The 19189-nt window shown below is 39.4% G+C and overlaps 1 long non-coding RNA gene across 2 annotated transcripts in view; it reads left to right on the top strand.

Moving 5' to 3' along the window:
- Positions 1-19189, top strand: part of LOC145717771 (uncharacterized) — a 384058-nt gene that overhangs the window by 297396 nt on the left and 67473 nt on the right. For both annotated transcript variants that reach the window (XR_014141176.1, XR_014141175.1), the window contains exon 3: positions 3424-3503. This is a non-coding gene — a long non-coding RNA (uncharacterized LOC145717771). The remainder of the gene's footprint in view (positions 1-3423; positions 3504-19189) is intronic.

The following is a 19189-nucleotide window of genomic DNA, read 5'->3' as shown; positions in this document are numbered from 1 at the left end:
AATCAGAGAAAGACATGTATCATATGATCTCACTGATATGAGGAATTCTTAATCTCAAGAAACAAACGGAGGGTTGCTGGAGTGGTGGGGGGTGGGAGTGATGGGGTGGCTGGGTGATAGACATTGGGGCGGGTATGTGCTATGGTGAGCGCTGTGAATTGTGCAAGACTATTGAATCACAGACCTGTTGCTCTGAAACAAATAATACATTATATGTTTTAAAAAAAGAGAAGATAGTAGGAAGGGAAAAATGAAGGGGGGGAAATCGGAGGTGGAGACGAACCATGAGAGACTATGGACTCTGAGAAACAAACTGAGGGTTCTAGAGGGGAGCAGTGAGGAGATGGGTTAGCCTGGTGATGGGTATTAAAGAGGGCACGTACTGAATGGAGCACTGGGTTTTATACGCAAACAAAGAATCATGGAACACTACATCAAAACTAATGATGTAATGTATGGTGATTAACATAACATAATAAAAAAAATTAAAATTAAAAAAAAAGTAAAAAGACAACCTAAAGAATAGGAGAAAATATTTGTAAATCATTTATCTATTAAGGTTCTAATATCCATAATATATAAAGAACTCATAACTCAGCAACAAACAACTTGATTAAGGAGTAGTCAGAGGTCTTAAATAGATATTTCTCCAATGAATATAAATAAATAGGCAACATGCTGGTAGTGGGAATGTGAAATGGTGCTCTTTGGAAAACACTTTGGGTCCAAAATGTTAAACATGGAATCACCATATGAACCAGCAATTCCATTCTACAAAAGAATTGAAAAGATATATGTAAACAAATGCATGCATACAAATGTCCATATCAGCACTATTCACTTTAGCCTCAAGGCGGAAAAAAAAAAACAAATGTCTAGCAACTGATGAGTGGATAAACAAAGGTGGTATATCCATACAATGGAATATTATTTGGCCATGAAAAGAAATGATGTACTGATACATGTTACAACACGGATGGACCTCTAAAACATGCTAATTGAAAGAAACCAAACAGAAAAGGTCACATATCATATGATTCCATTTATATGAAATAATCTAGAATTGGGAAATCTATAGAGACAGAAAGCAGATTAGTGGTTTCCAGGGGCTGGGGGAAGGGAGAATAGGTAGTGACTGCTTAATGGGTATGGGATTTCCTTTTGGAGTGATGAAGATGTTTAGGAATTAAATAGAAGTGATGGTTGCATAACATTGTGCCTTTGAATTGCATGCTTAAAATGTTTAATTTTATGTTATGCAAATATAAAATAAATTTAAAAAGCGATCACTCTAGGTGCCATGAGGAGAATGGATTTGAAAATAGCATGAATGGAAATGAGACCAGTTAGAAGGCTATCGCAGTGGTCCAGATAAGAGATGATGGTGGCCTTAGTTAAGATGCTGGCAGTAGGGATAGAGAGAAGCAGATTAATTCAAATTATTTAGGAACCAATGTTTATAGGACTTGGTGGCCAATAAGATGAGGTATGCATGACAGACATTGAGGATGTCTCTAAGGGTTTAAGGCCGGGCACCTAGTCAAACAACAGCACCATTGGGATTAAAACCCATTTTACAGATGCGCAATTAGAGAGGCCATTGGCTTGCCCACTGTCCCACAGTGAGCCAGTAAGGGAAATATGCCCAGTAGTGCTCTCCTGCTCTTCTGACTTCTGGTTCAGGAGCCTTTGCACATAATACAGCAAATATGAGTACTGACTTAAAGAAATCACCTGAATATTTTCAAAAACTGTATAATTGAGATCTTATTTGCCTTCATTTTAATACCTGTGTTTGGAATTCTAAAGTTTTAGCCATGACCGTATTCTGATGTAAATACATCTCTCCTCTCTGAGCCCCCAGTGTCTGCCACCTCCCTTTATTATGCTTTCTATCCAAGATTGACAACCCTGAAAGGCCCTTCTTTTATTGACCTTTCCCCTCCATCAACACAATCCAGGAAATGTAATGTAGCCTTTCCTCTGCTCTCTGAAACAATATAATTGTAAGGGACTGAATTTCTGCAGCTTCGAGCCTTCTGGTGTTGAAATAGAGATGAGCCACTCAGAGTACCCCAAGTATAGGGATGAGTAGAAGAGGCTTTGAGCTTGGGGGCTGGGCAGGAGAAAAGAGACAAAGCACGTGACCCTATCATGGGGACCTCAGTCCCAGGCAGCAGGAGGCAGTGGGGGTGGGAGCACAGCAAAACCTCAGCTGCTGGAGAGGAAGAGCCAGGACCTTTTGTCTCATAATGTATGGAAGAGTGTGCGCATGTATGTGATGATGATGATTAAATGGTACATGGTATCAGCGAAAATTGTCAGCACGGATGCTGATTAGGGATGCTGAAGAACTAATAGTATGGAAGGAAACTGGAAAAATTGGGCTGAGTGTGAAAAAGGAATACTAATTACAATCATTTATGCGAACTGCTTACCATTTATGACTAATTACCACCCAACACAATAACCATTAGGTATATCATTAAGTATGTGTCAGATTAACTTTGTTGTCAGTTTTATTTGTGATTAGAACAGTAAACTCTGCATGTATGCTTGCACTTAATAGTTTGTTGCTCATGCAAGCACGGCTGTCAGCTCACAATTTAAAAAAGCATTATGTTAGGGCTGGAGCGTGGCAGGCTTTGAATTCCAGGCTAAGTAGTTTGTAGTTAATTTAGGAGGCAATGGGGAGCCCTTACAGAATAAACAACAGGGAAGGTACATGATCAGTGCTGTACTTCAGGAATCACAGACTGGCAGGGCTGAAAGATTCCTTAGAGATTACTTACCCAGTGGTCACCATCCAGGGGGCACTGGCAACCACACTGAAGGTTCTGGAGGGATTGTCAAGATTTCAGAAAGACTAAAGGGAGTCATGCATTTCTCATGCTGTACATGTTAAGGCTGTACATTTCAACTACGATGTCAGTTTTATTTGTTTTGGGCTAAAATTGATCAAACTGGGACAGTGATCAGAAGCATTGATTGGCAGTTATGAAAGTCTGATTATTTTTATTTTTTGAAGGTTTATTTATTATTTTAGAGTGAGAGAGTGAGTGGGGGGAGGAGCAAAGGGAGAGAACCTCCAGCAGACTCCCTGCTGAGCGCAGAGCCCCGACAAGGACCGTGACTACGACAGTGGCGATGACAACAACAACACAGGGCTTGATCCCACGATCCTAAGATCAGGACCTGAGCTGAAATCAAGAGTTGTATGCCCAACCGACTGAGCCACCCAGGCGCCCCTGATTTTTTTTTTTAATGGGAAAACAAATTAATTGTTTCTTAGCAAATGAAAATTTTAACATTAGAATTTTTTTTTTCTAAACATGGACTCCACAAGTTAAAAACAAAAGGACTTTTGGATTATGAAAAAGTTGGGAACCTCTATTATAATCCAACCAATCCTTTCATCTACAGATGGGAAAACAGAGGCTAGAGACAGATGAAACTTGCCTTAGAGGAAGATGGACAAGTGGATTTGACAGTACTAATGGAAGGTAAGTGAAACTAGATACCACAAAATCAGTACCAAGAGAGGTGCCTAGATTAGGGTGGTAGAAGTCGATCTACAAAGGAGAAGGGCAGATGGAGAAAATGAAAAGGCAGCATCAGACAGGAGCACTGGTTGGATGTGGGCAGAGAAGAAGAGAGAGAAGTTGAGGAGGACTCTAAAATTTCCAGTGTGACTGAATGGAGCAGTGATGGCATCATCAGCAGAAATATAAAAAGCTGGAGGAAGAATTGGTTTTACAGTAGAGGGGAATCATGAGTTTGGTTTTAGAACATATTGCCCATAACTTGTAGTGGTGCATTTTCAAAAAGAGCATGATGACAGAAATTGGAAACACGTGGGGTTGGCTTTTCATAAAGAATTTTTCCTTTGACTCTCGTTTTCCATATCTATAGGTCTAGGGCAATAATATCTGCCTTATAGAATTAGTGAGAGGATTAAATGGGAGCAAAAATAGAAAATACCTAGCACAATATCTAGCCAAGTGGCAAGAGCTCATTTCTCTTCTCTGGAGGATGTATGGAGATAGAAATGTTTAAGAGGCAGTTAAGAAACAAGGGAGAGTTCAGGAGAGATATCAGATCCCAAGTTATATGTTTAGGATGCAAAAATGTTTTATTTTTATTTATTATATTTTTAACTGTGAAACACAGATAGTGCTTTCCCAGGGTTTCTGGGAGGATGATGTTGCCAGGACATAATACAGGAGAAGCCACACTTACTGAGAGTTTGGGAAGGACTCTAGCAAAGGAACATGAAGGAATGGACAGAGGGGGATAGAGAGCACACTGTCAATGAAGCCAAGGGAGGCAAAACAATTTGAAAGTGGAAGGTGTGGTCCATGGGGTCAAAGGCAGTAAAAAGATCTAGAAAATGAAGACAGAGATGAGGCCATTAGGAAGTCACTTTTATTTTATTTTTATTTTTTTTAAGATTTTATTTATTTATTTGACAGAGAGAAAGAGAGAGCACACAAGCAGGGAGAGTGGCAGGCAGAGGGAGAGCGAGAAGCAGGTTCCCCGCAGAGCAGGGAGCCCAATATGGGACTCGATCCCAGGACCCTGGGATCATGACCTGAGCCAAAGGCAGATGCTTAACTGACTGAGCCACCCAGGTGCCCAGGAAGTCACTTTTAGAGACCTCAGAGAATTTGGGATGAATTAAATAAGAGGCTAAGTAGCAAGTGAAGGTAAGTCAGTAGAGACAGTAAAGGAAAAGGAACCCTTTCAACATGGACCGTGAAACAAGAGGGATAAGAGGCGACAGTAACTCAAAAGAGTAGCAGCTATAAGGGAAGGTTATTTCAGGCTACTTAAAACCTGAGCATGTTGTTGGCCAAGGGAATGATAACAGTGGAGAATAGACTGATAAGACAGAAGAGACAGGTCATATTTATAAAGCAAGGTCTCTTAAGAAGTTATTCATAGGCAGCCCCAGGCTGTGGTCACTTTAAAGATGTGCTTAGTGGAGGACCAAACGTTTAAGCCAAGAGAAGTCACCTGAGGTCAAACCAGAAGCAAGAAATCCTTGGAACTGTTTGCCTATACTTGTGAACAAACCACCCTAAATAAGGAGCTACTCTTCTCAGTGTGCAGGGTACCTTGCATGATTTAGGGACTCTGAGTATGGCTCCTTAAGGCAGGGAGCTCAAAATTCTGTTCCTTAGGATTTTTCAATGCAATTAAGCTTTAATGACAGAGTAATTGAAATTAAACCTTCCTTTCTCTTTAAAGTATGGAACAAGACCCAGATGTTTACTTTTACTATTTAACATTATTCTGGACATACTGGATGATGTAGTTAGGCAAGAGGAAAACAAGAGGTTAAAAAAATTGGAAGAGAGACTTCTGGAATGGCAGTGAGAGAAGCTTGGCACATTACCCCGGCAAAACAACTATTTAACGGGTAAAAATTATTAAACACACACACACACACACACACACACAAACATTTAAAGTCTCTGGAAATTGGAGAAATGTTTATTCAAGAAAATCTACTAAATCTTGGTAAGAAAAATGAGAGTCTGTGTCATTTAAGCCAAATCTGCTCCCAACCCCCACCTTACCCCAGGTTAGTGATAGCAGCTCTATCCTTAGGTGTGGCTAAGAAGATGAGGGCTCTCTCTGCCCCAGATTCTAGTCCAGGGCTACTATTTCACAGTCAGAAAGGCAGGCTCAGGAGCACCTGTGTGGCTCAGTCAGTTAAGCGTCTGACTCTTGGTTTCTCCTGGGGTTGTGATCTTGGGGTTGTGAGATGCAGCCCCATGTTGGGCTCCATGTTCAGCCTGGAGTCTGCTTGGGATTCTCTCTCTCCCTCTCCCTCTGCCCCTCCCCTGCTCACACATGTTCTCTCTCTCTCTCTCTCTCTCTCACTCAGAGAGAAACGGACCACTGTCCTACCCTGGGCAACCACCAGTCTACTTTCTAGCACTATAGATGTGCCTCTTCTGGGCATAGCATATAAATGAGATAATGTGATATGTAGATTTTGTGTCTGGCTTCTTTCACTTAGCATAATGTCTTCAAGGTTCATTCATGCTATAGCATGTATCAGTACTTCATTCCTTTTTTTTATTGTGGTAAAATATGCGTAACTTAGAATTGACCAATTTAACCATTTTTTTTTAAGCTACAGTTTGGTGGCATTAAGTACATTCATACTGTTGTGCAACCATCACCACTAACCATCTCCCAAATTTTTCATCATCTGTACCCATTACACAATAATGCCCAATTTCCCTCTCCCCCCATCCCTGGTAACTGAGATTCTACTTCTCTCTATGAATTTGACTGTTGGGGTTACCTCATGTTTGTGCAATAATACAATATTTGTCTTTTTGTGTCTGGCTTATTTGGCAGAATCATAGTCTAGTGTGTGGAGATACCACATTTTGTTTACCTGTTCACCAGGTGATGGACATCTGGGTTATTTCCACCTCTGGGCTAGTATGAAAACTGCTGCAATGAACACCTGTGTACAGATTTTTGTGTGGACATATGTTTTCATTCCTCTTGGGCATGTATTTAGAAATTGCCAGGTCACATGATAACTCTATGTTTAACCTTTTGAAGAGCTGCCAAACTGTTTTCCAAAGTGACTGCATCACTTCACATTCCCAGCAGCAATGTGGGCTGCTGATTTCTGTCATCCGTGCCAACACTTGCTATTGACTTTTTAAAAATTATAGCAATCCTAGTGGGTGTAAAGTAGTATTTCATTGTGGTTTTGCTTTGCATTTCCCTAATGACTAATGATTTTGAGCACCCTTTCGTGTGCTTATTGGCCACTTTTATATCTTTAGAGAAATGTATATTCAAATGCTTTGCCCATTTTTAAATTGGGTTGTAGTTTTATTATTGGTTTGTAAGAGTTCTTTATATGTTGTAGAAACAGGTCTCTTGTCAGATATATGATTTGCAAATATTTTCTTCCATATTGTGGGGTTGTCTTTTTACTTTCTTAATGGTGTCATTTGAATCATAAAATTTTTTAATTTTAATGAAGTCCAATATTTCTACTTTTTTAATAGTTGTTTACACTTTTGGTGTCATGTCTTAGAAACCATTGCCTAATCCAAGGTCATGGAGATTTACACTTATTTCACAAATAAAATACATAGGATTACTGAGAAGATAATCACATGGAAAAAGTTATCCAACTATTTGAAAATCTGTAATATAGTTTTACATAGATACAGGTATATCTTTATGAACTTAGTAAATAACAAGATTTATTGGTAGGTCTATAATTTTGAAGTAGTAATGAGCATGATGATATTTTGAGGTATCTATAAGTCTAATGTGATAGGAAAGTATCTGTGATTTCTGTTGGTGACCAAGTCATAGGTGTTGTTGATGTTACTTTGGTCTGTTGCTTACAGCATGACAAAAGGAACTGCTACATTTCAATTAGAGGTTAGTAGAATTAAGTTGTAATTTTTTCCTACTCAAGTTAATAGATTCTCTGAATTCTACCTGTGGATCCTAGGTTAAGAACCCTTACTATAGATAAAGTCAAAGCTCCAAATGAATAAGAATACTGTAAAATTTCATTCTAAGGTAACCAAGCAAGATTTACCTATAAAATCCAAATGTTGAGTAATCAACAAAAAGGTAAAAGTAATGTTGAAATGATGACAACTGACTTAGTCTTAACTATTATCTACCTTGGTTGGGGACGATTAATTCAGTGTAGGAAAGTATTTTGGTAGTCCCTTCCTCTTCAAATACAATATTACTATCCTTTTAATAACTGGACTAATGGGATTCAAATTTTATCTAAATACTCTAATTCACTCTAATTCCAACTAAATGTTGAAAACATACATAATTTACTTTCTGGTTGGATTTATTCAAACTGTTCTCAGAAGAGATGAGTTTGTTGAGGCAACCAGCTGCTCTGGGCATTCTCACGTAGAAAACTGTATTCAATTGTAAAGGGAAAAATACCAAATACTAGAAATAGATCACAGAAGAGAGTGTCTAAGGGAAAAGTTTAATAAGGGGTTATATTTCCTAGCTCACTGGAAACAGATGCCTCCCTCTAATAATCTGTTGATATATTTGCTACTATTATGGTTTTGAATAGTTAATGCATTTACATGGTTCAAAAGTCAAAGTGATATAACAAGGAATCCCCAGAAAAGTCTGGTAAAAGTCCATTTACCCTGCCCCCCAATTCTATAGGCAGTGATTCTTTATGAAATGAAAGCAAACATCTGTGTTTTTACCCCTTTCTTAAACAAATGACAACATACTATATATACTGTTTTGCACCATGCACTTTTCTCTTAATAGTATATCCTGGTGAATTTTCTATATCAGTGTAGTAAGAGTGTCCTCATTCTCTTTTACAGCTGATGAGCATCCTATGGTGGGAATATACATGCCATTGTTTATTTCACCTATTCGGTCTGACAGACCTTAGAATTGTTTCCAGTCTTTTCTATTTGTGGGTCTACTTTTAAACTTTGTGTTGTAAGTGGCAGGAATTTGATTTAAATTAGTTTAAATAAAAAATGGGATGCTTCCTACTGAGTGTAACCCAGCCTTCCCTCCTTTTTGCCCATTCATACTAGCATGAAACCTTTGCTTTTACAACACACATCTGGCCTTTATTTCTCTTCTTTACCCATAAGCCCAGTACAATCCAAGTTCACTGCTTGGCATCTCCTTGATCTTAAATCAAAAGCAGAGTCAAGCCCAGGAATCATATGTCAATCCTGTTATAAGGTGGCCATCCAGATGATCCATAGCATGCCAACATAAAGGTCTTGTTTAGAGAAGCATCAAAATAACATAAAATTAAAATATTCTCATGGAGACCTCATTTCCCAGAATCATTTCTGGAATTCCAAGTGGGGAAAACACTGGACTTCAGTATGTTTTCAGGAATATTTTAGGTGCAAAACTAGGAGTCTTCTAACACCAAGAAAATGAGAATTTGATCCAAGACAAAAATAGGCATTTCTGAATGACCAGACTGTTCCCCAGTATCTACACTTGAGATACTTACACAAGTTAGAAAGTATTGCTACCACAAGAAATCAGCTTAGTGGGTGGAGAATTTGGCCTGACCTGCATCAAAAAGTTCATCCCAGGGGCACCTGGGTGGCTCAGTTGGTTGAGCCACTGCCTTTGGCTTGGGTCATGATCCTGGAGTCCCGGGATCGAGTCCCGCATCGGGCTCCCTGCTCAGCGGGGAGTCTGCTTCTCCCTCTGACCCTCCTCCTTCTCATGTTCTCTCTCAAATAAATAAATAAAATCTTTAAAAAAAAAAAAGGTCATCCCACCCAGTGGATGGAGAACTTTTTTTAAAAAGATATTTTAAAGGGCTGGAAAATAAGATCTATATGAAGAAAGTAAAATGAATTGGTGTTATTCAGTTTGGGGATGAAAAGAATGAATTAGAGTTGAATATATGAATCAAGATGAAGATCAGTTAATCTCTGTAGGAGGAAGAGAAGATAAGTGACCTTCACTTGCAGGCAGATTATGAATGAGGAAATGCTCTCTGATAATTAGAACAGTGAGCAATGGATGAGGATTAGGAGTCCCTTTGCTTAAAGGTAAAAAAGCCCCATCTGTTTATGTGTGGAAGATGATAGTCAAAGACTCTTGGAGCTCTCCTTTTAAGCATAATGGTAATGTTTATGGCCCTCACTAAGGGTTGAGGTAAACTAGAAAGGAACTATGGATACCTTTGGGGATTTCAATCAGTAGACCTGGCTTAAGAAAAGATTCACGGGGTGCCTGGGTGGCTCAGTTGGTTAAGCGACTGCCTTCAGCTCAGGTCATGATCCTGGAGTCCCGGGATCGAGTCCCGCATCGGGCTCCCTGCTCGGCGGGGAGTCTGCTTCTCCCTCTGACCCTCCTCCCTCTCATGCTCTCTGTCTCTCATTCTCTCTGTCTCAAATAAATAAATAAAATCTTTAAAAAAAAAAAAAGAAAGAAAAGATTCACATCTCTTCCCAAAATCTATTTTAGCTGGTAAAAGATTTAAATTACAGGTGTGTTCATTTAGGAAATGGCTGGAACTCTTAGAAGAGAGAATGATGAGTTTTGCTGCTCTTAAAAGCAACTATGATAAGTTTCATGATCTCACTTAATTGGATAAATTTCCTGGGGTTAACCTTATCTCAGAAGATTCTGCAAGACATACAACTTGACATTTTATCTATTTGGGGTTTTTCCCCCCAAAATCAATCCTTGTGCCATGTACCTAGGGTGATCTTATTTTCTGAAAAATATTTGCAACATATGGTTTGAGAAGAACATGCTTAGGAATAGTGGTATGGCTTATCCTATTTATACAGTCAATAATTATTTACTCTGTACCTACTGTATGCTAAGCACTATCCTAGCTACTTGGAAAACAGCAGTGAATCACACATAAAAGCTTTCTGCCTTCATGGAACTTACATGATTGTGAGGGGAGAGAAATTAGATAAACAATAGATATTTAAATCTAAGTAAATTGTGTAGTATGTTAGATAGTAATAAGTGCTACTGGAAAAAGAAAAGGCAGAGCCAGGCAAGGTGGATCAGGCATGCTGGGTTGGGAGCAGGAAGTAGGTTGCAGGATTAAGTAGGGTGGTTAGCACAGTTCTGTATGAGAAAATCAGTTTTGTTCAAAAACTTGAAAAAAGTGAGGAAAGGTAGACATCTGGGAGGGGAGAGAGACCTAGGCCAAGGGGACAGCCTATGGGACAGCAAATGGGAAGGCCTTGAGACAGGAGAATGGTTGGTGTGTCCACAGAATAGCAAGGAGGCCAGTGTGGCTGGAGGGGAGGGAGTGAGATCAAGAGTAGTAGTAGAGGAGGGGCAGATCATGAGGGCCTTGCAGATCACAGGAAGGGCTTTGGCTTTGACTTAGAGGAAAATGAGAGTCATTGATGTGTTTTGAGCAAAACTTGTCGGATCTGATTTCTGCTTTTAAAAAGATTGCTTCTGCAGCTTTGCTTAGAATAAACTGAAAGTAAGTGGGATGTATGGTTTCCATACCCATGGATTTACCAGAGTTTAGTTAAATAACAGCACCACCCAACAGCACGCTTCAAATTTCAGTTATCATCACATACTAACCATGCAATTGCATGAAGTACAGATTGTGCTGACTGCTCTTTTCAGTCCACACCTCACTACATAAATAATGGGTGCCTATAAGGATCAGTGACCATTCACGTCACTTCTTTCAAAGTCTGTTGGTGCTTGGCGTCGCCGATTCATGTTATTCAGTTCATGCAGAGAGCAAACCCTATACTTGTGTGTCACCTTCTCGATTCACAGTGATAAACCCACGTGACATTTGACAAAAATGGATACTCGGAAAAGGGGGAATTGGCCAACACAGAGGAAAGCGCAGCGAAGAAACTAAAACATCTAATGCTGAAAGTGAAATTCAAATCAAAGGTATATGGAGTTATAGAAGAAATAGCTGACTGTGAGATCATAGCAGTGTTGACACTGCCACCATTCGAGAGACCCTAGATATGCAGAGGAACTTATGTAGAATTACATAGAGGAACTTTGTGAAGGTGAAGCTTCTAACATAAATGAGGAAAGTTGCGACAAGAAGAATAGATATCCCAAAGGAAGTGACACCAGCAAAAGCTCACACTGAAGGAATCCATGGAGGTATTTCACAATATCAAGTGTGCAAAGGATAAAATGCTGGAAGCTGATCCAAACTTTGAAAGGAGTATGGCAGTTTACCAAGGCATGAAAAGATGTTCTCTTGGTATTAGAAGTTATGCGGAGAAGGCAAGTACTGTTCAAACCACCTTTGATATGTTTTTTACAAAGAAATAAAGCACTCTGTCAACATTTCTAATTTTTTTAAAAGATTTTATTTATTTATTTGACAGAGAGAGAGACACACAGAGAGAGAACACAAGCAGGGGGAGTGGGAGAGGGAGAAGCAGGCTTCCCGCTGAGCAGGGAGCCCGATGCGGGGCTCGATCCCAGGACCCTGGGATCATGACCTGAGCCGAAGGCAGATGCTTAACGACTGAGCCACCCAGGCACCCCAACATTTCTAATGTTTTAAATTACAGTGTCCGAAACAAATATTAGTTTCACAATTTTTTCATTCTCCTATGTACTGATAATGAAACGGACAGTGAAGGAGTTAATGTTTTGAAAAAAAAATTTAAATGTCAGAGAACAACTGCAGTTTCTCCCACTGAGTAAGATTGCTTTGCACTGTTTCAGCTGACAGTCATTTTCAACATCCTCCACTGCCATGCACAGTGAGGACTGCCTGTACTTAGTGATGATTTGATCTGGGGTTTGACCTTGGAAGTGAGTGGCTACAGTGAGGTAGAGATGATCTTGTAGTTGAAGGCTTTTTGGTGCTCCTGTTCAGTAGAAATTCTAGAACCTTCAACAGCTGTGAGAGATTTATATCAGTGACTTGTTAATAAAATCAACCCAACAGCTTAGTAGTGTGAGGAGAGGTGCCAGGAAGGTCCCATACTCCCAACCCTTCTCTCTCTTGTTGCCATTGTACTGTAAAATGCTGCCATTAGAGATTTAGGTCTTCAGGTTAAGCCTTGCCCTTCTTGAATTGTTAAAACCTGTGTACCTGAAATGGTAACTATGTGAGGTGATGTATGTATAAACTAATCTTATTGTGGTAGTCATTTCACAATATATATGACTATCAAATACAAATAAAATATGTATGTGGAGGGGCGCCTGGCTGGCTCAGTTGTTAAGCATCTGCCTTCGGCTCAGGTCATGGTCCCAGGGTCCTGGAATCGAGCACTGCATCAGGATCCCTGCTAGGTGGGAGGCCTGCTTTTCCTTTTCCCACTCCCCCTGCTTGTGTTCCCTTTCTTGCTGTCTCTCTCTATCAAATAAATAAATAAAATCTTTTAAAAAAAATATGTGTATGTGGAAAGACTCCTATAGCAAGTAAGTGCTCTAGGACATTACAGGAAAGGGTTACTGAGGTTCCAGAAGGGGCATCGTTTTAGAAAAAGAAAATAAATTTGGCAATATGTAACAAAAGCCTTAAAAATGTGTGTTCCCTTTGACCCAGTAACTTCACTTATGAGAGAGTCTATCTGAAGGGAAGAAGACTAAAAATTATGAACAGAATTGTCATGTTATCTTTTATAATAAATGTTAGAAATAATGGTGGGGGGATGTGTAAGTAAATGTATAATACATGCAAATGATGTAACATTATGCATCCTTAAAAATATATTTATAGGACGCTTGAGTGGCTCAGTCATTAAGTGTCTGCCTTCCACTCAGGTCATGATCCCAGGGTCCTGGGATCAAGCCCCACGTTGGGCTCCCTGCTCAGCGGGAGGCCTGCTTCTCCTTCTCCCACTGCCCCTGCTTGTGTTCCCTCTCTCTCTGTCTCTGTCTCTGTCTCTGTGTCAAATAAATAAATAAAATATTTAAAATGTATAGATATATTTATAAAGATTGGGAATTTTCTTTGGGTTATCATGAAAATATGGGAAGTGATGAGTTTGTGAAATAATATAAATTGAGAAAACAAAAATACAAAACTATACTGTGTGATCTCATTACAAGTGCATAGAAAAAAACTGGAAGAAAAGATGCCAACATGTTATTATGGTTACTTCTGGGTATAGGAATTGCAGGAGATTAAAATGTATAAAATAGGGCGCCTGGGTGGCTCAGTTGGTTAAGCGACTGCCTTCGGCTCAGGTCATGATCCTGGAGTCCCAGGATCGAGTCCCGCATCGGGCTTCCTGCTCGGCAGGGAGTCTGCTTCTCCCTCTGACCCTCTCCCCTCTCATGCTCTCTCTATCTCATTCTCTCTCAAATGAATAAATAAAATCTTTTAAAAAAAATAAAAAATAAATAAATAAAATGTATAAAATAAATGCATGTGAATTGTTAAAAAAAATAATAATGCACCATAATACTGGCTCTAAAGCAGGATTTCAGACTAGCCGCATTGACCTTGAGCAAGTTCTCTAGCCTCTCTATGCCCCTGTTATCTCATCTATAAAATATGGGTAACAGTAGTATTGACCTCCTAGGGTTGTTATGGAGATTACATGAGTTAATACTTATAAAACATTTATAAGAATTTCTAGTATATAATAAGTACTCAATAAATGTTAGCTATTAATTTATTGATGTGCATACACTTGTAAAATGAAAGGATTTTTTTCACTCATTTTCTACATTTTCACTTGTATATACACAGGAATTGTGTATATATGTGTATATATACACACAACAGTGGGGTTTATGATGAATGCAATTAAACAACTTGCTGTATTCACTAAGCAATATATCAATATATTGTGGACAGTCTTGTACATCAATAATGTAGATCTACTAATTTTTTTGTAATGGCAGCATTAGTGTTCTATATTTTATTTAACCATTTCCTCACTAATGGAGCTATAGCTTATTCTCAAATACTGCTGCAGAGATTTGACCTTATACATATATTTTTCTGCACTTATATGAGTATCTTCATAGGACAGATTCCTAGGAGTGAAATTTAGTCAAAGGATATGTTGTTGATAACAAGGACAGATATTTCCAATTTCCCCTCCAAAGAAGTTGTACTAGTTGACCAATGCATAAGAATGCCATTTTTCTCAGAGCTTCATCCACTCTGGATATTATCAGTCTTTAAAAATTTTCCTACCTTTTAGGCAATATGGTATCTTATTAGGGTTATAATTTGTATTTCTCTGATCACTACTGAGGTTGAACATATTTTCATATGTACATAGGTCCTTTGCATTTCCTCAACTGTGAATTGCTTGCTCAAGTCCTTTTCTGTGAGTTCTTTTCTTTTTTATTTATACTTCTCTGTATTTAAAAAGAAAGAAAAATGTTTTCTATTTTTTAAGTAACCTTGTGCTCCATTCTTTATCAACCATACTAGCAGAGGAAAGCATTTGCTCAATCCAAAAGAAAGGAGAATGTAAATGTATATATTTTGTTGAGTCTCTTTTTGGGGGAGGGGGCCGGGAAAAAAATTTACCTGCTTAATTCTGCTTTTCTCAACCTAATATTAAGTGATCCTTTTTTCATTCCCTGGGCCTCCACAGTTGGAAGACGCTATTTGATCATTTCAAATGCACCATGGACCTCTAACACATTTGTCTAAGTCACTGAAGAGTAAACTTTTAAAATTTAACTCAAGAATTCTGTAGTTTAAAAAAAAAAAAGGGTTTTTTTTTGAGGTTGATCCAGAAGGAAGTGGAGGGCTGCACAGATATTTGATATATTCAGGCCCATTCTAACAACCCATTCTAACCATTCAGGCAGATGCATTTTTTTTTTCTTTCAGAATTCTTTCAGAATGACCTCATAATTGAGCTGCCCCTGTAGGCTCAGCATTGAAGAATAATGAGTTTTTGAATGATGAGGAGGACATGTTTTGAAACAGAAGCAAATAGTGCTGATTATTTACAATGCTGCCATCAAGGGAATGTGAGCTAGAATGGCTAGAAATCCTCCTGTGATTGGAGCTGGGGATGGCCATTGCAAAGAGTCCAGAGTGGCAGTGGCCTTTCCTAAGTGTCCTTGCTCCCATTTTTCCTTTACATGAGTAACATGCTAATTGTTGGGTAGCCGAGAGGCCAGCCCAAGCTGATTAAAAGTCTGGCTTAGTGACAATTTAGTTCAGTTCCATTTCTCCTAAATGATACTTCAGTTGTTTAAGGAAAAAAGGCAGGGGTGGGGGAACTATCCTATCCTTAGTTATCACTAGTAACATAGGCTTACGGACCTTTCTGTAGCCATAGTATTTTACAGATTTTATTTATTTATTTGTCAGAGAGAGGGCAAGATAGCACAAGCAGGGGGAGTGGCAGGCAGAGGCAGAGGCAGAGGGAGAAGCAGGCTACCCGCTGAGCAGGGAGCCCAACTCCGGGCTCGATCCCAGGATCTTGGGATCATGACCTGAGCCGAAGGCAGATGATTAACTGACTGAGCCACCCAGGCATCCCTGCAGCCAAACATAGTATTAACCTCAGTAAATCTGATGCCTCCTAGACCCTTTTCACTCACATATTATGTGAAAAGACGTTCAGATGCTTTCTGACATTCTGATTCAGTGTCTTGACTATTAAATTCAGCTTGAGCATTGTGTGTAATCTTGGATTCACCAGTGAGCAAGTATTTACCTTGACCATAATTTGTATCAAGGGAATGTTATTTCAGGAAACAGGTTTAGATCACTAGATTCTTAGGCCTTAGAGGTCATCTAATCTAATCCCCTGCTGAGCCTGGAAAATCCCTTCCAGGTCTTTCCCTGCCCCTTAGCTCCCTCCAAGTGCAGAGGTAGTCTCTTGTCAGCTCGAATCTCTCCAGTGACATGGAGATCACTGTTGTATAAGATAGCCCAATCCATCTTGAATAGCTCTGATAGAAAGGCTTTTTAATGAATGGAAATTTTTCTTCTGGTAGATTCAACTCATTGATCCAATGGGAGTCCAGAGGTGCCTTCCAGAATGGGTCTGAACTCTCTTACGAATCACATACCTATAAATAGCCCTTCCTTCTCTTTCCATAGCTCCACCCCCCCACAACCATTCAGTCTAAATGTTCCCAGATTTTGTGAATTTTCTTGTAAGAAGCTTCTTCTCTAACATAATCTTCTCTACATGGCCTCCTTCTTTTCCTCAAACATGAACAGCATATTCCTGTCTCGGGGTCTTTATCCTTTCTCTTCCCCCTACCAGAAATGCTCCTCCCTCAGATAATAGCAAGATTTGTTTCCTTACTTCATTTTGTTCAAGTATAAGTTCCTTAGAGAGGTCTTCCCTGACCTTGTGTCTAAAAGAACCCCCACCTCATCTCCATCACTATCCTTTTACCCTGATTCATTTTTTTTCATCATGCACATCACTCCCTGAAAGATAATTATATATCTGTTTATAAGTTTGTCTATTTCTCCAGCTAAATGTAAGCACCATGAGGACAGGGACTGTTCATGTTTTATCTAACACATAGTAGACGCTCAGTAAACGTTTATTGATTGACTCAATAGGATATGTTTTTTGTTCCTTTCACTATCCCAGTCACTCTCCTGACTTTCAGTATCCCTCTCAAAGTGCAATGGCCAGAAGTGACAATAGAAATCTAGCTATGAGGGGCACCTGGGTGGCTCAGTTGGTTGGGCATGCAACTCCTGATTTTGTCTCAGGTCATGGTCTTGTGGTTGTGGGATTGGTTAGGCTCTGTGCTCAGCAGGCAGTCTGCACTCTCTCCCTCTATCTCTGCCCCCCCACCTCTCTTTCTCTCAAATAAATAAATAAATAAATCTTTTTAAAAGGGAATCTAGCTATGAGCTGACCAAGGCAGAATAAAGCAGAAAAAACACATTATTCAGGCAGTGAGTGTACACCATGCAGCAAACACCATGCTAGATCATGGACATATGACACTGAACAAGTTCAATATAGTCCCTGACTCCAGAGAACTCACTGTCTAGTATCTTACAGATGTCCTTCTAGCATGATGAGGGCTTAAGGTCACATTTGCTCTTAGGGCAGCCATATCACACATTGCACTGGAGAATTTACAGTCAAAACTTAAAGCTCCTTATCATGAGTTCTTTTTGTGCTCAAGTGCAAAATCATGTATTTACTCTATTAAATATCATTGAGTTAAATTCTGTCCATCATTCTATTAAGTCAAATTATTTTAGGATCTTAATTCAGTCATCCAAGATACTTGCTAGTCTTCCCAGCTTTATTTCATATCTAAGTCTAGTAAATAGGCTTTCTATATATACAAATCATCAATTAAATCATTGATCAAGACACACTTCTATAGCACACCACCAGCAGATTACTTCCAACTCAATACCCAAGTGATAGTCCCTTCAAATGCTTTGATGCTCTCCAGATTTTCTGCCCACCATGTTTCCATATTTACCAATCTGGAAACCCTGTCAAAGAAGGAGTTAAAGTTAGACATGCCTTGTTCCTAGTGAACCCATGTTGGGTCCCAAAGATCATTACTGGCCCTGGCAACCACTATAAATTCTATTCAGTTCACCTAAACCATCCCTTTAATATTCCATTTGATGGTCTTATTTGATATAAACATCATCACAAATTTATCATGTCCAGAATCTAACTTTCTGCCAGTTTTGAAAATCAAAGTATCTATTTCCTTGATTACAGATCCTCTCTTATTTGCCCTGTTTCCTCAAAATCTGCCATGATAGCATAGTATTCTGTGTGCGTGTGCACACACATGTGTGCATACATGCTCTTTTTCCTAAGTTCTCTCCACTGGGAACACAGTCTTCTGAGTAAGGAGTTTCAAACTTATTTATGTAGCATCTATGCAATCACTTCATTATTTCTCTTTCTAATTGTTTTCTCATTAGAGAAGCCATCCCTAATACCATTACTGGAATAGCACACACATATACCCACTCCTGTGGTCACTCTCTGCCCCTTACCCTGCTTCACTTTTCTTAACAGTTATCACCATCTGACACATTTCTTTGGTTACTGTCTTGTCCCACTAGAAAATAAGTTTCACAGGGACAAGGATTTTTGTTTATTGCTACAACAGTGCTTGTCACATAATAGATGCTCAATAAATATGTGTTAAAATTTAACGAGGGGTGCCTGGGTGGCTCAGTTGTTTAGGCGTCTGACTCTTGTTTTTGGCTCAGGTCATAATCTCAGGGTCGTGTTGTCGAGCCCCCACCCCCAGCCCCCACCCCTCATTGGGCTCTGCGCTCAGCAGGGAGTCTGCATTAGATTCTGTCTCCTTCTCCTTCTGCCCCTCCCCTGCTCACACTTCTCTCTCTCTAAAATAAATAAATCTTTTTAAAAAATTAATGATTCCTAGGTATTTCTCTTAGAACATTTTTCCTTGAGACCTACTTATGATTTTTCCACCTTCAATATGACTCTGAAGGTCCTAATAAGAAATAATTCTGCTATGAGAATAATGATTAGAAAAATGACTGGAGGGGCTCCTGGGTGGCTCAAGTTGGTTAAGCATCTGCCTTTGGCTCGGGTCATGATCCCAGGATCCTGGGATCGAGCCCTGCATTGGGCTCCCTACTCAGTGGAGAACCTGCTTCTCCCTCTCCCTCTGCTGCTCCCCCCACTGCTGTGCTCTCTCTCACTCTCACTCTCTCATAAATAAATAAATAAATAAATAAATAAATAAATAAAATCTTTAAAAAAGT

Source organism: Leptonychotes weddellii, chromosome X (genome assembly GCF_054177405.1).
Source record: "Leptonychotes weddellii isolate Sample4059 chromosome X, ASM5417740v2, whole genome shotgun sequence".
In the NCBI taxonomy this organism is placed as follows: domain Eukaryota; kingdom Metazoa; phylum Chordata; class Mammalia; order Carnivora; family Phocidae; genus Leptonychotes; species Leptonychotes weddellii.
This window is presented reverse-complemented; position numbering and strand designations above follow the sequence as displayed.